The 24,677-nt window shown below is 43.0% G+C and overlaps 1 protein-coding gene across 7 annotated transcripts in view; it reads right to left on the bottom strand.

Moving 5' to 3' along the window:
• Positions 1 to 24,677, bottom strand: part of RNF144B (ring finger protein 144B) — a 154,397-nt gene that overhangs the window by 70,611 nt on the left and 59,109 nt on the right. For 3 of the 7 annotated variants that reach the window (XM_056521269.1, XM_056521268.1, XM_056521264.1), the window contains exon 2: positions 60 to 123. The exons of 2 other annotated variants lie outside the window; for them this stretch is intronic. The gene's annotated coding sequence lies outside the window, so the exon portion shown is untranslated. Of the gene's footprint in view, positions 1 to 52; positions 124 to 24,677 lie in introns of all 7 variants that reach the window. 2 more of the 7 variants (XM_056521267.1, XM_056521265.1) reach the window with 1 other exon arrangement.

The following is a 24,677-nucleotide window of genomic DNA, read 5'->3' as shown; positions in this document are numbered from 1 at the left end:
GGTCAGGAAAATGCATTGGTACTGTATTGACTAAGGATGATGGGAAACAGACCTTTTACCTGCATCTGTGCAAAGAGTTCACAGAAGTCAATCATATAAAAGTAAAACCAATTTAAAGCGTACCTGTCATAAAGCCAAAAAAAAAGTGAAATTACTCAGTACCCAATACTGATCATGTACATATTTTAGTGTGTTTAGGACCTATATATCCCTAGCAAATTGCATTTATATGTTGCTCACTTGCTTTTTCTTCTTGCCTCTGCTCTGAGTCTGGGAGCAGCCTGGCAGCCTGCATATCACTGCACAGTAGTTTTTATGCATACATGTTCTATCTGTTCCTAGTAAAGCTGGATGCTAATCAACATAGCTGTCTGTGTGCTTCAGGCTGGGTACACAAGTTTTAGGCAATACGGGACTGCATATGCCTAGGGGGAGCTAAGACCGGACGCTCCCGTATCTCTGCCGTATGTGCCCCGTATGTAATGTATTTTAAATCAGCCGACCGGAGTGAAACGCTGATTCCGGTCGGCTCATTTTTGCCCCGTATGCGGTTTTCCCACCGGACCTAAAACCGTGGTCTACGGTCGGCTCATTGAAATACATTACATACGAGCCGCATATGGCAGGGATACAGGAGCGCCCGGTTTTAGCTCCCCCCCAGCCATATGCAGTTGCGTATTGCCTAAAATGTGATTTGGACCCAGCCTCATTCAGCTTTCACAGACTCCTGAATGTATCATCAGCTTCTTTGTCATTCAAGAGTCAGAGAAAGTTTTGGCTGTTCAAGCTTGCTGGAAGTTGTAGTTTTGCAACAGCTGGAGCTGCAGTGTTTGTAAAGCACTGTGTTAGAGCAGTGTTGCCTTTAGCTGTTGCAAAACCACAACTCCCAGCATGCCCACACATCCTTTGTAGTTTTGCAAGAGCTGGAGGCACACAGCTGGAGAATACACAGCTCTAAAACAGAGTTTTACAAAGATTGTATCCCCCGCTGTTGCAAAACTACAACTCCCATTAAGGGAGTTATGGTTTAGAACAGCTGAAGGCTGTAGTGGTGCAATGGTGTTCTCCTATACTGGATACCAACACAATTTATGGACGGTATCCAGTATGCTGCAAAATACAGAGTGGTCTGTCTTCATAAAGATAGATGACCCCTAGTGGCGGCTATTTACATTTTTTAGTAAAATTTAAATTTTTTAGTAAAATTTACATTTTTTAGTAAAATTTAATTTTTTTTTATAAATTTATATATTTAAAAAAAAAAAAAATCTTACCAGTAGTACTACAAAATATAAAAAGTTTTTCATGATGACAGTGCCTCTTTAAATTTCCATTTGCTCCAAAATGATTGCTTAACTGTAGGCTGCAGAGTGATATATTGTCACTCTTTTGTGATAATTACCTATAAAGGGTATGTTCATATTGCGGAATTCCACAAGTGGAATTCCCCACAGTGAACGTTACCATCAGTGTGAATGGGTCTTCCGCGAGACCAGTTCACACTAAGAAATTTCAGCGACGGAATTGTTCTGCCCAAAGAAAGAACATGTTCATTCTTTAAGCGGTATTCCACAAGCAATGCATTAGCCACCAATGGTGACGACGCAGTGCTGCGCGGTTCTACCGCCGCAACCGGCTACCAGGCTGAGTCCCGACGAGAGGAGATTCAACATGCATTCCCAAGTGTATTACCCTGGAATGTACAATGTGTATAATAACTACTTACATACTCTCAGAACGCAATTGCATTTCAGAACTGAATTCTTACTTTGATGTCAGGTCTTAAAAAGAAAATACCAACATGGTTGGCATTAACCCAGTTAACTAAATGACTATCACTTATTACACCGATGTGTAGTTGAAACCAGAGGAAGTATTTAAGGAAAAGCTACTCAATTTGTCCATAAAAAAAAACACATGGAGAACATTTAGAGTAAACGCTTTGTAGCTTATCCCCAAATCTTTAACATTAAAACAACATACAATCTTTAATGTTATGAGGTCTAGGCTCATGACTAAAGGACTAAACAAGTATATAAACATAGTAAATACAGATATAAACAAAAAATAAAAAATAAATGAAAAGGTACTCTGGGTGTTTGAATGCTAATCCATGGAAGGGAAAGAATGACTAAAATTAAGCAGGTCTTTTTAGGAGCTCAGTTGAATCAACAGTTTTTTTTATATTACATAATAAAAGGCAATCTCTTTAATTTGGTTAGGTTTGAATTCATAGTCACATTCCAGTAAATGGGACATTGCTGAAGTTCTTTATATAACCACTACAAAAAAAAAAAAAAAACTAAATTGAAAGAAAAAAAAAATTAAATAATTTAGCAACGTTTTCATGCACTTGATAAAACTGACATTTACTCTTTTTTGTGGGTCAATACGATTTAAGATATCCATATTTGCATGTTTGTCTTCGTTTTATTTTAAGAAAAAAAGCCAAAAATTGCCCTTTTTTGACCCAAGTAACTTTCTTATTTTTCCATATATGGAGCTGAATGGGACTTTTCGATCACTTTAGTCCATTTTCTATTGGATGTGACAAAAAAAATAGTTTAGGCCATTCACCGTACAGAATCATTAACATTATGGCCCTTATTTACCTAGGCTGCTTTTACACTATAAAATGAATCCGTTTTAAAGATCCGTTTGATGTTCCGTTATGAAAACCCTGAAAATCAGCCATTAAACGTCAGTTAGAAAATCCCATAATAGTCTAATGGCCGATTTTCAGGGTTTTCATAACGGAACATCAAACGGATCTTTAAAAACAGATGAATTTTATAGAGTGAAAGCAGCCTAAGAGTGGAGTGTAGGTTTCTTTGTGGGTTTTAATTCCCTACAATTTATTTTCCATGGTATTTACTAAGGTTTCCCTACATTTTCCACTTTCCCTACACAGTACACAGCCACTAATAAGTACTGGAAGGATTAAGAATTTTGAATAGAAGTAATTTCCAAATGTTTAACTTTTTGACACCAGTTGATAAAAAAAAAAAAAAAGTTTTCCACCGGAGTACCCCTTTAAAGGCGAGTGGAGGCTGGAGCCAAGTCGAACTGGGAATCAGAGAGCGAGATCCCAATCTGGCATAAAAAGGAGGAGGATAGTTCAGTGTTTTAAAGCGCTTGGTGCAGTTAAGGTGATTGGCATTGGCATCCCTCAAAGTACACCATAGCCTGAAGCGTACTGCACCCCCTATTCCTTTCTATGGCAAATATTCATATACATATTGGATGGGAACAGGGGCGGGGCAGAGGTGGGGCCAGTGGCGGAGTCTTGCTTTATTTGGTCCGGGGGCCTTGAGTGGTGTCAGTTCGCCCCTGTACCAGAATATGGTTTATTTTTCTACATTCTTTTTATTTGTAAATTGGAAAAAAGGGGACAATTTAATTTATTAGGGAGGGGCTTATTTATTTACCAGTTTGCAGATCAGAAAAATTACAGCATTTTCAAATTTCTAGTTTTTCTTCCTTTTTTTCATATGATAAATGGCTGCTGTGTTAACTTATTGGCACCCTGTGATCCCCTTTAAATGTAGCATCTTTAGGGTAAACCAGCCTAAATTGAAGTTCTCTCTTACCATACATAGAGCAGTTTCACTCCATATTTTCACTCCAAGAGGAGCAGCAGTTAAGCTTAACAAAAATAGATTATGAGTGGTGGTATGAGGGAAGGATTGGTCCCAATGTTGTATCCTATAGCATAACAGCTTCAGCAGCAGAATGTGTGCAGAGTTTCTAAAGTGTCCCCCAACCACCCCCACAAAAAAAAAAAAAAAAAAAAAAAATTATTATTATATGTATAAGAAAATAAAAAAGAAAAAAAAAAGAAAAAAAAAGAAAATCCCTTTGCTGTATGGAAATTTAAAGTAATCATGAGAGCAGGCAGACACACTAATACGTAATGACTGAAGCAGATGTATTTCATTGCAAGTAGGAAACTAATGTGCCAACATGCAACATTCTCAGTCTATAATGAGAAACTGATGTCTGTCTGCTTAGCTGTTTTGTCAGCAAGTCACTTTTCAGGGGAAAAAAAATACAAAATAAATAAAGAGTTGCATATTGTTTTTACATTTCATATGTTTTTAATGGGGGAGGAGGCTTAAAAACAAAATGTGAAAACAATAGGCAAGAAAAATCAAAAAATTTAGCGTCTGCTTTGAGCACGTATCAATGTGTCACTAGCACTTCAAGGGAATGCATGTGACAGAGCAAGAAAAGAACGGGGATCCAAGGGCTCGTCCACAATGCGGACATTTAGCCAGCAGAATTCTGTTTGCAGCAGGAGCTGACGAAACAATTGGCGGTATCTTATAATAAATGCAGCATCTCAGATGGCGGTGCAGTCTGGCAGACTACTACCCAAAGATTGAACATGTTCTGCTGCAGAAATTTAACAGTCTGCACAGAGCGGCAGAATCCTTTTAAAAACAATGGGACTCTGCTGCAAGTGTAATACCGCAGCAAAATTAAAGGGGTTCTCCACCGTAAGGTGATTTTAGTACATACCTGGCAGACAGTAATGGACATGATTAGGAAGGATCTGTGCTTGTCTTTGGGCTAAATGGCTATGTTGTGAGATTACCATAACACTGTGGCTAGCTGTTTGTGAACTTGTAATTCCTGTTTGACTTTTCTTTTTTTGACTACAAATCCCACAATTCCATTTTCCTCCCTCCCACACATCAGCCACCCCACCCATTGAAAACCATAGGTCTTTCGTTTCAATCAGGGTGCCTACAGCTGTTGCATTAGTTGCAGATTGATCCCTCCACCCATTGAAGCAGACCGGCTCCCTGTCATCAGCTGACTAGTCAGTCAGGTCTCGGCCGCATTGCAATCTGGGAAAAATCAGAGACAACAGTCATTTTGTATGCTGGTAAAAATAAATAAATAGTGGGGTGAAAATCACAGAAGAATTGTGAGAAAACAGTCATACACAGGTACAGACACTATATTATAAACTACACTAACTTTACAGCCCCTGTAGCATAGTCAAATGAAAAAAAAATTCCTGGAATACCCCAGCTGAATGTGTGCAGTGTGATCCAACTCTCAGGCTAGGTTTACACCGTGGAATTGAGCAGAGATATTCCGATGCAGCAGTATCCCATTGCGGTCAATGGATCTCTGCAAAGTCCACACTAAGTAATTTAAGCTGTGAAATATCGGCGGTATCTGGAGTGTGAATTTTGCAGTGTGGAATTTACAGCACTTATCTGTAGCAGATTACAGAACTATACACATTAATAGGGATTTACATTAACATGTTGCAAAATCATGTAAAATTTGCAGCATGCTCATTATATATATGCACAAGGGAATGCAGAAGATTTTTACACTAGATTTCAGCCAATGTGTAAGGATGAAATGAATGGTGAAGCCTCAGGCACGCCTGTGGAGTTCGCTTTAGAAACTCCATGGATTTGAAGTTGGATACAGATTTGAAGAATGGTAAAAGCCATGTGTGACTCAGCTTTAGGTTAGGGTCACACAGGATGGGTCCGCAACGTATCTTACGCTGTGGATCCGCCAATGACTGACTCTACAGTGTCAAAAATAAAGTAAAAAAGGAATTTTTACTTAAGAGGGGGGGGGGGGGGGGGGGGGGGGGAGTGCCTAATACTTAACTTATTAGTTCCACATAAAAACACACCAATCTGTGTTAGAATATCCTCTCACCAAAAACGAAAAAATAATGCTTAAAACTGACCAGGTTTGTCAGTATTATGTTAGGTCGTTGCCTATAGCAACCTATAACCAAGCATTTAGGTGAATCCTATTGCTCGACCAATCCAGAGTTTAGATCACCTCCAAAAATGTCCACTTGAACTACGTTTTTGCCCAAGCGGTAAAATATTGCAAACAATCAGGCTTCACTCATCAGCCATTCATTCAAGACTGTATTGCTCAATCAGTGGATTTATAATTTATAAATTAAACTCTCAACGCGTTTCTATCACAGATGTGTGACGTCCTCAGGCGAGATATAGATGTATACCACGATAATTATTAAAGGGTAAACCAGTATGCATGATGTATAGGTAACAGTTTTATAGTCCGAACACAGGCATATAGGACCAAATATCCAGTCAGGGCCACGTCTCCTTCATACCTGTAAATAAAACATATACCATACCTCGTTTTAGTATGATTATAGGTCTTTCAAATTCATAGAGGATGTCTAAAATTGTTTAGAGTTACTCACAGGTCCGTTCACAACAGTTAGATATACCTAGGAAAACACATATACACATACGATTCCTTGCCTGGTCAGGGACGGACGGAGCACCACCCGCAGTGGCGGGGAGCCGGCTAGTATCTGCGGCTTCCTGTGCCTCCGTGCCGAGGATCCCGGCGTCTGTCATCATATAACGCGTGACCCCGCGTTATATCGCGGGAGCCGGACAAGGCCGTAAATATACGTACTTGGCCGTTAAGGGGTTAATGGGGTACTCCGGTGGGGGGGAAAAATTCACATCAACTGGTGCTAGAAAGTTAAACAAATTTGTAAATTACTTCTATTACAAAAATCTTACTCCTTCCTTTACTTAGCTGCTGTATGTTCCAGAGAAAGTTGTGAAGTTCTTTTCAGTCTGACCACAGTGCTCTCTGCTGACACCTCTGTCTGTGTCAGGAACGGGTTGCTACGGGAATTTGCAAATTTCCAGAACATGCCTGTGCTAAGACCACTCGGAAATGGGCAGTCTCATCTGTTCAATGCTTTTGCGGATTCTGCTCTGAACCGCATTGACGAGCAGAAACAGCAAAAACATTGGACAGGTTCAATGTCTTTGCGGATGCCAGAATCAGGATTTCCGTGGCAGATGTTGCTGCTGCAGAAATTCTTTCCTGTGAACAGAGCAGCAGAATCCCATTGAAGTCCATGGGTCTTTGCTGCTGCCGAATGTCTGTGTGGAATATTTATGTGGAATTCCATACAGACATTTTGCTGTCTGAACATACCCTAAGTCTCTCAGACTGTGACAAAAAAAAAAAAAAAGATTCTCTGGTCTTTTAAAACCAAAACTGGACTTTTGGGTCTTCTAAGCATTACATTTGGAGGGAACCAGGCTCATCACCTGCCCAGTACTATCCCTACAGTAAAGCCCTATTAAAACATCAATGGAGAGACCTGAAAATGGCTTCAGCCAATGGTCCCCATCCAACCTGACAGAACTTAGGAGGATCTGCAGACAAGACTGGCAGAAAATCCCCAAATCCAGAAGTGCAAACCTGGATTGAAGAGCAATTGCATGTACAAATGTCTGACCAAGTCTGATAAATGCTTCATACAGATCAGTTCATCTGTATTTTGGCTTCCCGATTGGCAATCATGTCAGGCCAGCCAGCGAGTAATTTTGGGTCCAGCCTTATTACAGTTAAAGAAATATTTCCTGCACAGAAATAGAACACTGCTACACAATAGCAGTGGCTGACAACACATTACTGGACAGTTGCATAAATTACCTTCAGCACCTGCTAATTGATGTGGGGGTCTGTGATCGTGCCACTAGCCACTGTTCTGGGCTGAGTGGCCGGACCCCCCACTGACTTCTGCTCCCCCTGCCACCACCAACCGCTAATCAGTGTGCACACCACTGATTGGGTAAACACTTTTTTTTCTGGCGCAGGGCTTTTTACGCTAGAAGTCTTTTTAACAAAACTTTTTTGGCTTTGTTTTATTTTATATTTTTGTTCTGTTAGGTGGTGCGTTAGGGTAGGTAGTAAAACACCACATGCAACAAACACACCAATAAAGTTTTCCCACACAATGTTTGCATTATGCTGAAAAAAATTAGCATGCATGTAGTTATGATTTTTTTCTAGAGGTAAGACAAAATCAAACCTATATAAGTAGAATATCATTTTAACTGTATGGACCTACAGAAGATAAGGTGTAATTTTTACCAAAAAAAATGCCCTGCGTGGAAACCGAAGCCCCCAAAATTTACCAAAAATGGCATTTTTCTTTCAATTTTGTCACACAATTTTTTTTCCATTTCACCATGGATTTTTTGGCAAAATGACTAAAGGTCACTGCCAAGTAGCATTGGTGGTGCAAAAGATAAGCCATAATATGGAATTTTTGGCGCAAAATTGAAAGGCAAACAGTAGGGATTGACTGATTTTCGGTTTGGCCGATATTATCGGCCGATATTCACGATTCTGGGAGTTATCGGTATCGGCAATTACCTTGCCGATAATCCGATAATGTCCCACCCCCCACCTCACCGGCCAGAGACCGCCGCCGCCCCATTGCCTCCCCCATCCCCGGTTTTAAAATTACCTGTTCCCGGGGTCAGCGCTACTTCTGGCTCCTGCGGCGTCCTGAGTTATTGCTGTGCAGTGAAGTGCGACATCCTCAACGCGACGTCACCGTCAGTGCGCACAGTGACAGCTCAGGACAACGCCGGAGCCAGAAGTAGTGCGGACCCCGGGAACAGGTAATTATAAAACCGGGGATGGGGGAGGCAATGGGGCAGCGGCGGTGGTTGGACTAAGGACCGGCAGGGGAGAAAAGCGGGCGGCGGTCTCTGGCCAGAGGATGTAGCGGGCGAGGGGGGGGGGGGGGTTCAGCGGCGGTGGTTGGACTCAGGAGGACTCCAGGAAAGGCAAGGGGCGGGCAGGCGTCGGAAGCCTCTGGCCCCACAAAAGCCGCTGCAGTTCATTGATTTAAAGCATCCCCTTTAAATCAATGATCTACAGCGGCTTCTTTGGGGCCATGGGGGAATAGCCAATAACTTATATCGGAATATCGGTATAAGTTATCGGCCTGAAAGTCCACAGATTATCGGTATCGGCCCTTAAAAAAAAAATAAAATAAATAAAATCATATTGGTCGATCCCTAGCAAACAGAAGAGAAAATATCAAACTCACCAGTACTGCTAATTCTTCTTTATTTTCGTTACTCACATGTAGGGAACAGACTTACACAGACATCAGCAGGGTGTACAAATAAGAGCCTCTTACTGCTCAGAAGAATTAGCAGTACCGGTGATTGCGATATTTTCTGTTTGCGGTATCCTATGAACTTGTCAGTTTTCATATGTGCACCACATTACACTGCAGGACTAAGGATTCTATACTAGTGGAGGGAAGTGTTGAATAGCACCTGGATAGAACAGTGCCAGACTACATCTCACCTGTGCTGGAAAATTTTAAGAGTTTTAATTTTTAAAAGGCAAGGAGGAAAAAAATAAAAAATAAAAAACAGAAAAATCCTGTGTCCTTAAGGCACGGGTGTCAAACACAAGACCTAGTCATGTGGCCCGCGTAGCCGCCAGCCTTCACCTTTTATTCTCGCTTTTTTTGACACAAGAAAGCCGCCTCTTCAGCGCATGCGCGGCAGCCTACAAGCCAGAGAACGTCTGCCCTCTAGCAATCCTCCTTCGGTCCTCCGCCTCTATGGTTGTACGCACGGGACGTCAGTGACGTACCGTGCGTACAACCATAGAGATGCGGGAGGACCAGGAGGAGAGCAGGTTCATCGCAGGACGCTCGCCGGCCGGGGCCTTGTAAGTGACCGGTGGCGCGTTTTCATCAGCGTTCTGGTCACCACTCGACCGGTCCTGGCACCTACTGCTATGGTCCATAGGCCATAGCAGTAGATTGTGAGCCCGGGCCGAAGGAGCAGTGACCGGATCACAGTGGGGGCAGCACACAGACATAAAGCCTCCAGCCGTATGTCTGTGGGGAGGGAGGGGGGTGCTGCCTACCTAATGTGGGGGCACCACGCTGCCTACCTAATGTGGGGGGAACCACGCTGCCTACCTAATGTGGGGGGAACCACGCTGCCTACCTAATGTGGGGGGAACCACGCTGCCTACCTAATGTGGGGGGGAACCACGCTGCCTACCTAATGTGGGGGGAACATGCTGCCTACCTAATGTGGGGGGAACATGCTGCCTACCTAATGTGGGGGGGGGGGGGGGAACTACAAAGGTACTGTACATTGCGGTAGGAAGGGTAGTCTTATATGGCGAGTATATCCAAAACTCTACATTTTAACTGTAAAAGTTGGGGGTCGTCTTGTACACCCAGTCGTCTTATACACCAGGATATACGGTATGTGGGGGGGGGGGGGGTGTCCTACAGATACAACCGGCCCTTTGAGGGTGACCAAACTGCTGATGCGGCCCCCGATGAATTTGAGTTTGACACTCCTGCCTTAAGGGGTTAGGCTGACCACAATTCATGGTAACGGCAGCACCCCTGTCCCTGTGCGAGGTACCGTGGGAACGGCCCTCAAGACGATTTTTTGCTGGATTACAATTGGTATATGGGGGGGGGAAGTTGATCTCTCTGATCAAGTTCTCAAGCCATATAACGCCATCCGGAAAACACAGACATGGTACAAAAAAGTTGGGGTCTACATGGTACAGGTTGCCATGTACAAATCTTTTGTACTGTCCCAGTATTCTGGCAACACAGGGACATTCCTTTGACACAAGGGAGATTTTGGTGCATATTACTCAAACTTGTTTACTTACAGGGAAACTCCTGCAGTTCCAAGAGGAAGTTCTAAAGGCCCTAATCTTTGATGACCGGCAAAGAGCAGGCCAGAGCACCTCTGGAACTGGAGGCGCCCGGATCATCCCCTGCCAACACTTTCAAAGTGAGGAACCCCACACTGTAAAGAAGGGACAATCGTAGAAAAAAAAAAAAAAAAAAGTGTATCGCAGGAGGGGGATACGGAAGGACACCACCACTTGCCCAGATCATCCGGGCCTCTGCGTTAAGGATTGCTTCAGGGAGTATCACACTTCCATGTAGTACTACATTTATATTCCTTTTCCCTCAATTTCCCATAATTTTACCCAATGTACCAGTCCAGAGTACTTTGTCTTCCAAATTTTAAACCCAAAAATCCCCCCTCCCCAAAATAAATAACTCTCCTTCATAATACCCCTGATAACATCTCTATTTTCCCCCCCAAAAATGGGTCATGGATCACAGAGTCAATAGCATTGGGGGTTTGCAAGTTGCCTCAAATGTGCAGTGCTCTCTCCTCACCTGAGCGGTGTGCGCATTTGAGGTAACAGAATAGGGACGGCCACACACACATCACATTCTAAGAATGATTATTCAGAGCATAGGGTTTGGGGCAAGCATAATAATATTTACTTTTGGCTATACTCTGATTCATCATTCTGGGAACATAATTGGCATATAAGTAGTAAAAAAAAATTGCAGTTTTCATTTTCCCCAAACTACACTTCATCCATTTGTGGAAAATAAATTTAGGGAACACTCATCCATTCCAAAATGTCCACATGCCCCCTATACTGTCTTTAATAGAATCACATGAGGGTGTTCCTTTGTTTTATTTTCCTCTGAATGTATGTAACAGTCAGTTAGGTCCGTAAAAAACATAGGCATCAAATGCGAAGCGTTTTCTCATGGGGGGGGGGGGGGGGGGTACTTTCTGTAATGGTGTCAAACATGTGGGTGTTTTGTTTTTGTACTTTTCTCTGACTATATGCAACCATCAGCTACTGATATGCCATAAGCCTCAAATGCAAGGAGACCTCTGACTTCTGAGCTTTGCTGTGCGCCAGCCCAGCACGTTACCCCATATGTGGATGTATTTCCATTCTCTGGATAAAAATCCCGCCAAAATGTGTAACCCAATTTCTCCCATTACCCCTTGTGAAAATGATAAATGCTGGTGTTACCCAATTTTAAGTGTAAAAAAAAAAAAAAAAAACCTGAGAGGTGTAAGTACTATCTGTAACCCTTGTTACATTGCTTGAGGGGTGTAGTTTCTAAAATGGTGTAACATTGGGGGGGGGGGGGGGTTCTGCTGTTCTGGCACAATGGGGGCTTTGTAAATGCACATGGCCTCAGACTTCAATTCCAGCCAAATTCTCTATCCAAAAGCCCAATGGCGCTCGTTCCGAGACCTGTAGTGTGCCAGCAGAATACTTTACGTCGACATATGGGGTATTTCCTTACTCAGGAGAAATTGGGCTTCAAATTTAGGAGGTCTTTTTCTCCTATTACCCCATGTGAAAATGAAAAATTTGGGGTAACACCAGCAATTTTGTTAAAAATAAAATTTTTCATTTTCATGTCCAACTTCAATGCAAATTAGTCAAACACCTGTGAGGTGTTAAGGCTCAGTGTACCCCTTGTTACATTCCTTGAGGGGTGTAGTTTCCAAAATAGTGTGCCATGCGTTTTTTCTTTGGCTATTCTGTCACCCTGGGGACTTTCGAAATGCAACATGCCCCCCTAAAACCATTTCAGCAAAATTCTCTTTCCCAAGCCAATATTTTGCTCCTTCTCTTCTGAGCATTGTAGTGCGCCAGCAGAGCACTTAACATCCACATATGGGGTATTTCCATACTCAGTTTAAAATTTGGGGGGGGGGCATTTTCTCCTATTACGCGTCTTGTGAAAATGAAAAATTTGATGCAAAGTTGTCAAACACCTGTAAGGTGTTAAGGCTCACTATACCCCTAGTTATGTTCCTCGAGGGGTGTAGTTTCCCAAATAGTGCCATGGGGAGTTTTTTTTGCTGTTCTGACACCATGGGGCTTCCTAAATGCAACATGGCCCTTAACCCCTTAAGGACACATGACGTTCTCATACGTCTCCATTTCCGAGTCCTTAAGGACACATGACGTATGAGAACGTCATGTGTTTTACCGGCCCCCCGCAACCATCTGGAGCGGAGCCGGACCCCGATGCCTGCTGAAATCGTTCAGCAGGCATCGGGGCATATCGTCCAGGGGGGTCATTATGACCCCCCATGTCGGCGATGGCCGCAGATCGCTGGACAATTCAGTCCAGCGATCTGCGGCGTATTCCGGGTCAATCGGGTCTCCAGTGACCCGGAATTATTGGCTGATCGGGGCCGTCAGAGACGGCCCCGAACAGCCATAGCCAGCAGGGGTGAGGTGGCACTGGTGCCACCTCACGATCGCCCTGATTCGTCGGCCGGATTACCGGCCGACCAATCAGGGCGCCTGCTGCGGGTGTCACTCCCGCAACCCGCTTCGCCCCTCTTCCGGAGGACGTGAGCGGGTGCGGGACGTGCACCCCGGGTGCTGGGGACCCCGATCCCCGGCGCCCCTGTTGGGATCGGGGCCCCAGGAGCAGCGGCGGAGACGACGAGGGACTGACCGGTTGCAGCGAGGATCGTTGGAGGTGAGTGACAGCCTCCTGCTGTTGCTTAGCAACAGCTCCCAGCATGCAAAAAGGGCATGCTGGGAGCTGTAGTTATGCAACAGCAGGAGGCAGACCACCACAACTCCCAGTATGCCCTTATGGGCATGCTGGGACTTGTAGTTTTGCAACAGCTGGAGGCACATTCTTTCTATGGAAAAGTGTACCTTCAGCTGTTGTGTAACTACAACTCCCAGCTTGCACAATCAGCTAAAGTGCATGCTGGGAGTTGTAGTGGTGCATCTGGTGGTTGCATAACTACAACTCCCAGCATGCCCGTTGGCTGTCGGTGACTGCTGAGAGTTGAAGTTTTGCAACAGCTGAAGGCACACTGAGTTAAGTAGCAAACCAGTGTGTCTCCAGCTATTGCATAACTACAATCCCCAGCATCCCCAGCCAAAGTAGTATGCCTCCAGCTGTTGCATAACTACAACACCCAGCATGCCCTTCCGCTGTCCGTACATGCTGGGGGTTGTAGCTTTTGCAACAGCTGAAGGCACACTGGTTGCAAAACACTGAGTTTGTTACCAAACTCGGTGTTTCACAACCAGTGTGCCTCCAGCTGTTGCAAAACTACAACTCCCAGCATGCACTGATAGACCGTACATGCTGGGAGTTGTAGTTTTGCAACAGCTGGATGTTCCCCCCCCCCCCCCCCCCCCAATGTGAACGTACAGGGTACACTCACATGGGCGGAGGATTACAGTAAGTATCCGGCTGCAAGTTTCAGCTGCGTCAAATTTTCTGCCGTAGCTCAAACTGCCAGCGAGAAACTACTGTGAACCCCCCGCCCGTGCGACTGTACCCTAAAAACACTACACTACACTAACACAAAATAAAATAAAAAAAGTAAAAAACACTACATATACACATACCCCTACACAGCCCCCCTCCCCTCCCCAATAAAAATGAAAAACGTCTGGTACGCCACTGTTTCCAAAACGGAGCCTCCAGCTGTTGCAAAACAACTACTCCCAGTATTGCCAGATAGCCGTTGACTGTCCAGACATGCTGGGAGTTTTACAACAGCTGGAGGCACCCTGTTTGGGAATCACTGGCGTAGAATACCCCTATGTCCACCCCTATGCAAGTCCCTAATTTAGGCCTCAAATGCGCATGGCGCTCTCACTTTGGAGCGCTGTCGTATTTCAAGGCAACAGTTTAGGGCCACATATGGGGTATCGCCGTACTCGGGAGAAATTGGGCTTCAAATTTTGGGGGGTATTTTCTGCTATTACCCTTTTAAAAAATGTAAAATTTTTGGGAAAACAAGCATTTTAGGTAAAAAAAAAATATATATTTTTTTACATATGCAAAAGTCGTGAAACACCTGTAGGGTATTAAGGTTCAAATTACCCCTTGTTACGTTCCCCGAGGGGTCTAGTTTCCAAAATGGTATGCCATGTGTTTTTTTTTTTGCTGTCCTGGCACCATAGGGGCTTCCTAAATGCGGCATGCCCCCAGAGCAAAATTCGCTTTCAAAAAGCCAAATGTGACTCCTTCTCTTCTGAGACCTGTAGTGCGCCAGGAGAGCACTTTTCACACCCATATGGGGTGTTTTCTTAATCGGGAGAAATTGGGCTTCAAATTTTGGGGGGTATTTTCTGCTATAACCCTTTTTAAAATTGTAAAAATTTTGGGAAACCAAGCATTTTAGGTAAAAAAAAAAATATATATTTTTTTACATATGCAAAAGTCGTGAAACACCTGTAGGGTATTAAGGTTCACATTACCCCTTGTTACGTTCCCCGAGGGGTCTAGTTTCCAAAATGGTATGCCATGTGTTTTTTTTTTGCTGTCCTGGCACCATAGGGGCTTCCTAAATGCGGCATGCCCCCCAAAAACCATTTGTCGCTCCTTCCCTTCTGAGCCCTCTACTGCGCCTGCCGAACAATTAACATAGACATATGAGGTATGTCCTTACTCTAGAGAAATTGGGTTTCAAATACAAGTAAACATTTTCTCCTTTTTACCCCTTACAAAAATTCAAAAATTGGGTCTACAAGAACATGCGAGTGTAAAAAATTAAGATTTTGAATTTTCTCCTTCACTTTGCTGCTATTCCTGTGAAACACCTAAAGGGTTAATACACTTACTGAATGTTTTTTTGAATACTTTAGGGGGTGTAGTTTTTATAATGGGGTCTTTTATGGGGTATTTCTAATATGAAGACCCTTCAAATCCACTTCAAAACTGAACTGGTCCCTGAAAAATAGTGAGTTTGAAAATTTTGTGAAAAATTTCAAAATTGCTACTGAACTTTGAAGCCCTCTGGTGTCTTCCAAAAGTAAAAACTCATAAATTTTATGATGCAAACATAAAGTAGACATATTGTATATGTGAACCCCAAAAAAATATATTTTGAATATCCATTTTCCTTACAAGCAGAGAGCTTCAAAGTTAGAAAAATGCAAAATTTTCATTTTTTTCATCAAATTTTGGGATTTTTCACCAAGAAAGGATGCAAGTTACCATAAAATTTTACCACTAAGTTAAAGTAGAATATGTCACGAAAAAACAATCTCGGAATCAGAATGATAACTAAAAGCATTCCAGAGTTATTAATGTTTAAAGTGACAGTGGTCAGACGTGCAAAAAACGCTCCGGTCCTTAAGGTATAAAATGGCCTGGTCCTTAAGGGGTTAAATTCATGACAGCAAAATTCACTCTCCAAAATCCTACAGTTGCTCTTTCCCTCTTGAGCCATATTGCGAGTCCGTAGAGAACTTTACGTCAATATATGAGGTATTTCCATACTCAAGAGAAATTGGGTTACAAATTTGGGGGGGGGGGGGGGTTCTCCGTATACCCCTTGTGAAAATGAAAAAAAAAATGGGGCTACAAGAACATGTTAGCGTAAAAAAAGCAGATTTCGATTTTTTTCCTCCACCTTGCTGCTATTCCTGTTAAACACCTAAAGGGTTAAACTTTCTGAATGTCAAATTTGAAAACTTTAAGGGGTGCAGTTACTATAATATTGTCATTTATGGGGGAGCCCTAAGAAAGCCCCCTCAAATCCACTTCAAACTTAACTTGTCCCTGAAAAATTCAGATTTTTAATTTTCCGTGAAAATTTGGAAAATTGCTGCTATACATTGAAGCCCTCAATGACTACAAAAAGTAAAAACCATGTCAACTTTATGATGCCACCATAAAGTAGACATGTATATCTGAATCAATACATAATTTATTTGGTATACCCATTTCCCTTACAAGCAGAGAGTTTTAAAGTTAGAAAAATGATAACATTTCAAAATTTTCATGACATTTGAGTTTTTAACCAAGAAATGATGCAATTAACCCCTTAAGGACCAGGCCATTTTACACCTTAAGGACCAGAGTGTTTTTTGCAAATCTGACCACTGTCACTTTAAACATTAATAACTCTGGAATGCTTTTACTTATCATTCTGATTCCAAGATTGTTTTTTCGTGACATATTCTACTTTAACATAGTGGTAACATTTTATGGTAACTTGCATCCTTTCTTGGTGAAAAATCCCAAAATTTGATGTAAAAAAATGAAAATTTTCATTTTCTAACTTTGAAGCACTCTGCTTGTAAGGAAAATGGATATTCAAAATAAAAGAAACTTTTGGTTCATATATACAATATGTCTACTTTATGTTTGCATCATAAAATTTATGAGTTTTTACTTTTGGAAGACACCAGAGGGCTTCAAAGTTCAGCAGCAAATTTGATATTTTCAAAAAAATTTCAAACTCACTATTTTTCAGTGACCAGTTCAGTTTTGAAGTGGATTTGAAGGGTCTTCATATTATAAATACCCCACAAATGACCTCATTATAAAAACTGCACCCCCAAAGTATTCAAAATGACATTCAGTAAGTGTATTAACCCTTTAGGTGTTTCACAGGAATAGCAGCAAAGTGAAGGAGAAAATTCAAAATCTTAATTTTTTACACTCGCATGTTCTTGTAGACCCAATTTTTTATTTTTTGCAAGGGGTAAAAAGGAGAACATTTTTACTTGTATTTGAAATACAATTTCTCCCGAGTAAGGACATACCTCATATGTCTATGTTAATTGTTCGGCGGGCGCAGTAGAGGGCTCAGAAGGGAAGGAGCGGCAAATGGTTTTTGGGGGGCATGTCACCTTTAGGAAGCCCTTCTGGTGCCAGGACAGCAAAAAATAAAAAAAAAATAAAAAAACACACATGGCATACCCTTTTGGAAACAAGACCCCTCGGGGAACGTAACAAGGGGTAATGTGAACCTTTATACCCCACAGGTGTTTCACGACTTTTGCATATGTAAAAAAAAAAAAAAAAAATTCACATTTTTAAAAAAAAAGGGTAATAGCAGAAAATACCCCCCAAAATTTGTAACACAATTTCGCCCGAGTACGGCGATACCCCATATGTGACCCTAAACTGTTGCCGTGAAATACTACAGGGCTCCAAAGTGAAAGAGCGCCATGCGCATTTGAGGCCTAAATTAGGGATTTGCATAGGGGTGGACATAGGGGGTATTCTACGCCAGTGATTCCCAAACAGGTTGCCTCCAGCTGTTGTAAAACTCCCAGCATGCCTGGACAGTCAGTGGTTATCTGGCAATACTGGGAGTAGTTGTTTTGCAACAGTCGGAGGCTCCGTTTTGGAAACAGTGGCGTACCAGACGTTTTTCATTTTTATTGGGGAGGGGAGGGGGGCTGTGTAGGGGCAAGTGTATATGTAGTGTTTTTTTTTTAGTGTTTTTATTTTGTGTTAGTGTAGTGTAATGTAGTGTTTTTAGGGTACAGTCGCACGGGCGGGGGTTCACAGTAGTTTCCTGCTGGCAGTATGAGCTGTGGCAGCTCTCAAACTTGCAGCCGGATACTTACTGTAAACCTCCGCCCATATGAGTGTACCCTGTACATTCACATTGGGGGGGGGGGGGGGGGAGAAACATCCAGCTGTTGCAAAACTACAACTCCCAGCATGTACGGTCTATCAGTGCATGCTGGGAGTTGTAGTTTTGCAACAGCTGGAGGCACCCTGGTTGTGAAACACCGGGTTTGGTAACAAACTCAGTGTTTTGCAACCAGTGTGCCTTCAGCAGATGCACCACTACAACTCCCAGCATGCACTTTAGCTGATTGTGCAAGCTGGGAGTTGTAGTTATACAACAGCTGAAGGTACACTTTTCCATAGAAAAAATGTGCCTCCAGCTGTTGCAAAACTACAGCTCCCAGCATGCCCTTTTTGCATGCTGGGAGCTGTTGCTAAGCAACAGCAGGAGGCTGTCACTCAGCTCCAACTCCTGATCCACGCTGCAGGTCAGTCCCTCGCCACCGCTCCTGGGGCCCCGATCCCAACATTGATGCCGGGGATCGGGATCCCCAGCTCCCGGGGTCTTCTTCTCGCACCCGCTCACGTCCTCTGGAAGAGGGGCGGAGCGGGTTGCGGGAGTGACACCCGCAGCAGGTGCCCTGATTGGTCGGCCGGTTTATCAGGGCGATCGTGAGGTGGCACTAGTGCCACCTAACCCCTGCTGGCTATGGCTGTTCGGGGCCCTTCAGAGACGGCCCCGATAAGCCAGTTATTCCGGGTCACCGGAGACCCGATTGACCCGGAATCCGCCGCAGATCGCTGGGCTGAATTGTTCAGCGATCTGCGGCCATCGCCGACATGAGGGTCATCATGACCCCCCTGGGCGATATGCCGCGATGCATGCTGAACGATTTCAGCAGGCATCGGGCACCGGCTCCCCTCCGGCTAGCGGCGGGGGGCCGGGAATGGACAGGACGTACTCCTACGTCCTCGGTCCTTAAGGACTCCGAAACGGGGGGTAGGAGTACGTCCATTGTTCTTAAGGGGTTAAACGAAAATTTTATAAAAAAATTAAATAAAAACACACAATGCTCTCATACCTTCCTCATTACCATGTTGCTGCTATAACGGAGCTCCGATCCCCAAAACTTTCACACTTGGTGACGTGACGTAACACGCCCGTTCATAATGGGCTGAAGCGATGTCCCGCCTCAGATGCTGATTGGCTGAGCTGGTGTGTGACTCCAGAAGCGCCGGAAAGTTGGGAGCGGAGCTCAGTTACACCAGTGGTAGTGCAGGAACGAGGGAGGTAAGAAAGCTGGGAGGGAGGTAAGAAAGCTGGGAGGGAGGTATGACCCTTTATTAATAATCAACCACAAACATGGCTCCTTGGATTTTGCTAAAGATTTCATATTGTCATACCTAATATTTTATGTACAAATAAATTTTTTTTAAAAAAAACCCTCACCCATTCATTTGCCAGTGGCTGCGTGGTGATGCTGGGTTTATTGGCAACATATCGTGACCATTGGTGAATGTGTGGGGGGGGGGGGGGGGGGGGGGGGGAGTGGTTTTTGATTCATGCATTTATTGGCATATGAGAATGCAGCCTCATTCTTTACCTTACACAGGGTGAGCCATTTATATGGATACACCTTAATAAAATGGGAATGGTTGGTGATATTAACTTCCTGTTTCTGGCACATTAGTTTATGTGAGGGGGGGAAACTTTTCAAGATGGGTGGTGACCATGGCGGCCATTTTGAAGCCAGCCATTTTGAATCCAACTTTGTTTTTTCAATAGGAAGAGAGTCATGTGACACAAACTTATTGGGAATTTCACAAGAAAAACAATGATGTGCTTGGTTTTAACTAGGGATCGACCGATTATCGGTATGGCCGATATTATCGGCCGATAATCACGATTTTGGGCATTATCGGTATCGGCAATTATCTTGCCGATAAGCTGATAATGCCCCCCGCACCGCCCCCACCGCACCGCGACCGCCAGCCCCTCGACCCGCCGCACCGCACCCCCGACCCACCGCACCGCGTCGCACCCCCCACCGTGATGCTAGGCGGTATACTGGTATGGATTTTTTCCCATACCGCTATACCGGTCGGGCCCCTCCCCCACCCTCCGAGTCAATAAAAAAATTTATACTTACCCGTAATGGGGGTGGTCCAGGCCATCCTTCCTTCATTTAGTGTCCGGGGGCGTTCCGGGTGGAGGGTGGTCTGGTCCGGGCTGTCCTTCTCCCACGGTCTTCTCCACTCTGGGCAGGCTCCGGCCTAGTACGCTGCATAGACGCCGCTACGCCGTGACGTCAGGTGCGTCGCTGCGCACGGGCGTCACTGCGCAGCGACGTCTATGCAGCGTACTAGGCCGGAGCCTGCCTGGAGTGGAGAAGATGACCGCCGGAGAAGGACAGCCCGGACCACCCTCCACCCGGAACGCCCCCGGACACTACATGAACGATTGATGGATGGCCCGGAGCACCCTGGCAGGTAGGGGAGAGAAGCGGGTGGTGGCGGCGGCAGTCTATGGCCCCGCAAAAGCCACTGCAGATCATTGATTTAAAGCGCCCGCTTTAAATCAATGATCTGCAGCGGTGTCGCAGGGGGTTAAATAGCCGATAACTTATACCGATATTCCGGTATAAGTTATCGGCTATCGGCCCTAACCTGCACCGATTATCGGTATCGGCCCTAAAAAAACGATATCGGTCGATCCCTAGTTTTAACGTAACTTTATTCTTTCATGAGTTATTTACAAGTTTCTGACCACTTATAAAATGTGTTCAATGTGCTGCCCATTGTGTTGGATTGTCAATGCAACCCTTTTCTCCCACTCTTCACACACTGATAGCAACACCGCAGGAGAAATGCTAGCACAGGCTTCCAGTATCCGTAGTTTCAGGTGCTGCACATCTCGTATCTTCACAGCATAGACAATTACCTTCAGATGACTCCAAAGATAAAAGTCTAAGGGGGTCAGATCAGGAGACCTTGGGGACCATTCAACTGGCCCACGACGACCAATCCACTTTCCAGGAAACTGTTCATCTAGGAATGCTCGTACCTGACACCCATAATGTGGTGGTGCACCATCTAGCTGGAAAAACTCAGGGAACGTGCCAGCTTCAGTGCATAAAGAGGGAAACACATCATGTAGCAATTTCGCATATCCAGTGGCCTTGAGGTTTCCATTGATGAAGAATGGCCCCACTATCTTTGTACCCCATATACCACACCATACCATCAATTTTTGTGTTCCAACAGTCTTGGAGGGATCTATCCAATGTGGGTTAGTGTCAGACCAATAGCGGTGGTTTTGTTTGTTAACTTCACCATTCACATAAAAGTTTGCCTCATCACTGAACAAAATCTTCTGTGTAAACTGAGGGTCCTGTTCCAGTTTTTGTTTTGCCCATTCTGCAGCACCTGAAACTACAGATACTGGAAGCCTGTGCTAGCATTTCTCCTGCGGTGTTGCTATCAGTGTGTGAAGAGTGGGAGAAGAGGGTTGCATTGACAATCCAACACAATGGGAAGCACATTGAACACATTTTATAAGTGGTCAGAAACTTGTAAATAACTCATGAAAGAATAAAGATACATTAAAACCAAGCACATCATTGTTTTTCTTGTGAAATTCCCAATAAGTGATGATTGTTGAAATAACAAAAGTTGGATTCAAAATGGCTGACTTCAAAATGGCCGCCATGGTCACCACCCATCTTGAAAAGTTTCCCCCCCTCACATATACTAATGTGCCACAAAAAGGAAGTTAATATCACCAACCATTCCCATTTTATTAAAGGTGTATCCATATAAATGGCCCACCCTCTACATTTATTTGTAATCTGTTCCTGGCTTTATATTCAATAATTGAAATTAAAAACCTGAATATGTGAACATACCCTTAGAGTAGTCATGAGCTGGTCTCTAGGATTGCTGTAGTTATTGTACTTTTTGGGCCTAATTTGTACTCTTGTATAATTTTTCAACTGGGTTAACAATTGCTTTCATCTATAAATTATGGCATGCTTTTAACCCCTTAAGGACCAGGCCAATTTTCACTGTAGGACCAGAGCGTTTTTTGCACATCTGACCACTGTCACTTTAAGCATTAATAACTCTGGGTTGCTTTTACCTTTCATTCTGATTCAGAGACAGTTTTTTCGTGACATATTCTACTTTATGTTAGTGGTAAAACTTTGTCGATACTTACATTTCTCGGTGGAAAATTCCAAAATTTGATGAAAGAATTGAAAATTTGGAATTTTTTTTACTTTGAAGCTCTCTGCTTGTAAGAAAAATAGACATTTCAAATAAATGATATTTTGATTCACAAATACAATATGTCAACTTTATGTTTGCATCATAAAGTTGACATGTTTTTACTTTTGGAAGACGTCAGAGGGCTTCAAAGTTCAGCAGCAATTTCCAATTTTTCACAAAATTTTCAAAATCGGAATTTTTCATGGACCAGTTCAGGTTTGAAGTGGATTTGAAGGGCCTTCATATTACGGTAGAAATAACCCTCAAATTACACCATTATAAAAAACTGCACCCCTCAAAGTATTCAAAATGACATTCAGTAAGTGTGTTAACCCTTTTGATGTTTCACAGGAATAGCAGCAAAGTGGAGAAAATTCTAAATCTTAATTTTTTACACTCGCATGTTCTTGTAGACCCAGTTTTTGAATTTTTACAAGAGGTAAAAAGAGAAAAATCCTCTCAAAATTTATAACCCAATTTCTCTCGAGTAAGGAAATACCTCATATATGTATGTCAAGTGTTCGGCGGGTGCAGTAGAGGGCTCAGAAGGGAAGGAGCGACAATGGGATTTTGGAGAGCGAGTTTTTCAGAAATGCAGAAAAACCACTACATGGCATACCAATTTGGAAACCACACCCCCTCAAGGCACGTAACAAGGGGTCTAGTGAGCCTTAAAGGGTACCTCTCATCAAAAAAACTTTTGATATATTATAGATTAATGTATGCAGAATAACTTTACAATTGCATGTTATTAAAAAATCTGCTTCTTTCTATTTAATTTTCCACTTTGAGGAAATGACCACTAGGGGTCTCCCTACCAGTCCTGGCAGCAAGCATTTCAGACTCATGCTGGAGTCCTAAACACTACAAGCTGCCAGTCTGCTTTGTTCACAAAGGAGAACACTCAGAGCTGCCAGCCTGCTTTGTTCATAGCCTGTTTGGCTGTGAACAAAGCAGGCTGGCAGCTCTGAGTGTTTAGGACTCCAGCATGAGTCAGAAATGCTTGCTGACAGGACTGATCGGGAAAAATACAATAGAAAGAAGCATATTTTTATTAACATGCTATTGGAAAGTTATTCAACATTCATTAATCTAAAATATATCAAAAGTTTATTTGATGAGAGGTACCCTTTAAATACCGATAGGTGTTTGATGACTTTTCGTTAAAGTTGGATGTGTAAATGAAAAAAAAAAAAAATTTCACTTAAGTGCAGTTTTTCCCCCCCAAATTTACCATTTTTATAAAGGGAGAAAATGCCCCCCATAATTTGTAACCCCATCTCTTCTGAGTATGGAAATACCCCACGTTAAGATGTAAAATGCTCTGCGGGCGAACTACAATGTACAGAAGAGAAGGAGTAACATTTGGCTTTTGGAAAGCAAATTTAGCTGAAATAGTTCTTGGGGGGGGGTATGTCGCATTTAGGAAGACCCTTTGGTGCCAGAACAGAAAAAAACAACAACAAAAAAACACATGACATACTATTTTGGAAACTAAACCCCACAAGGAACGTAACAAGGGGTACAGTGAGCCTTAACACCTCACAGGTATTTCACAACTTTTTGTTAAATTTGGATGTGCAAATGAAAAATATATATTTTTCTCACTAAAATGCATTTTTCCCCCAAAATTTTACATTTTTACAAGGGGTAATAGGAAAAAATTACCCCCAAAATGTTTAACCCCATTTCTTCTGAGTATGGAAATACCCCATGTGTGGACGTCAAGTGCTCTGCAGGCAAACTACAATGGAGGAGCGCCATTGAGCTTTTGGAAAGAGAATTTGTTTGGAATGGTAGTCAGGGGCCATGTGCGTTTACAAAGCCCCCCATGGTGCCAGAACTGTGGACCCCCCCCCCCCCCCCCCCACGTTAACCCATTTTGGAAAATACACCCCTAACAGAATTTAACCCCTTAAGGACCAGGGGTTTTGCCATTTTTGCACTTTCATTTTTTACTCCTTACCTTAAAAATGTTGCACCTAAAAATTCATATGATGGCTTATTTTTTCCGCCACCAATTCTACTTTGTAATGACATCAGTCATTTTACCCAAAAATCTGCAGCGAAACGGAAAAAAAATCATTGCGAGATAAAATTGAAAAAAAAAATGCCATTTTGTAACTTTTGGGGGCTTCTGTTTCTACCCCGTACATTTTTCGGTAATAATAACACTTAATCTTTATTCTGTAGATCTATACGATTAAAATGATACCCTAATTATAAAAAGGTTTGATTTTGTCGTACTTCTGAAAAAAAAATCATAACTACATGCAGGAAATTTTATTCGTTTAAAATTGTCATCTTCTGACCCTTACAACTTTTTTATTTTTCTGCATATGGGGAGGTATTATGGTTAATTTTTTGCACCGTGATCTGAAGTTTTTAGCTGTACCCTTTTTGTATTGATCGGACTTATTGATATAAAAAAGTGACC

Source organism: Hyla sarda, chromosome 5 (assembly GCF_029499605.1).
Source record: "Hyla sarda isolate aHylSar1 chromosome 5, aHylSar1.hap1, whole genome shotgun sequence".
Lineage (NCBI taxonomy): Eukaryota > Metazoa > Chordata > Amphibia > Anura > Hylidae > Hyla > Hyla sarda.
The sequence above is the reverse complement of the archived record's forward strand: the minus strand, read 5'-3'. Positions and strand labels throughout refer to the sequence as shown.